Here is a 766-nt window from a genome sequence, read left to right on the forward strand (position 1 = left end):
TACAACTGACCGTATCATCAAAGATGTGTGTTTCTGGTGTATATACACCGTCTCCTGTTTTATTTGTTTGTGTTTCTGTATTATTTTTATTTATATTATAATTTATATTATAATTTATATTATTATTTTCTTTTTTATTTTTATAATTAAATAAACAAAGACGCAGCAGCTTCTCTGCTTCTGTCTCCATTGCTGTTTTGAGCTGTACAGACACCGGCTGATGAAACACAGAAAAACGCGTAGATTTCTGTTGCACACAAACACAAAAAAAATAAAATAAATAAATAAATAAATAAATAAATAAATAAATAAATATATTTTATTTATATTTCTTTGTTTGTTTATTTTATTCGTCTTTTGTAGTTATCTGTTGTGTTTTTTTTGTTTTATTTATTTAAATGTATTTATATTTGCATGCAGCATAACCCCCTAAACCCTAAACCCTAAACCCTAAACCCTAAACCCTAAAAGCTGGTGTTTACTTTAGGTCTTTAACTGCGTTTGCTGTCAGCAAGGGTTTATAGGATTCTAAGAGCTAGGGTTTAGGGTTTATAAACTAGGGTTTAGGGTTTAGGGTTTAGGGTTTAGCAAGAAGGGTTGAATGTTTAACCACCAAAACTAGGGTTTAGGGTTTAGGGTTTTAGGGTTTAGGGTTTAGGGTTTAGGGTTTACAGCTGCACAGAGCTGCTGATGCCAAGCATCTATATTTGATAGACAAACGAAGCGAAGGGCCCCCATGGGGGCCCCCCTGGGGGCCCCCCCCCCC

The 766-nt window shown here is 34.3% G+C and overlaps 1 protein-coding gene across 1 annotated transcript in view; it reads right to left on the bottom strand.

Annotated features, from left to right (window-relative positions):
* The window catches only part of EMH_0060490 (uncharacterized protein), a gene marked incomplete at both ends in the record, with an annotated part of 3,147 nt that overhangs the window by 1,625 nt on the left and 756 nt on the right, over positions 1 to 766 (bottom strand). The window lies entirely within an intron of this gene.

The sequence above is a fragment of the Eimeria mitis genome, genomic scaffold (genome assembly GCF_000499745.2).
Source record: "Eimeria mitis Houghton genomic scaffold, Emh_scaff2940, whole genome shotgun sequence".
Taxonomy (NCBI): domain Eukaryota; phylum Apicomplexa; class Conoidasida; order Eucoccidiorida; family Eimeriidae; genus Eimeria; species Eimeria mitis.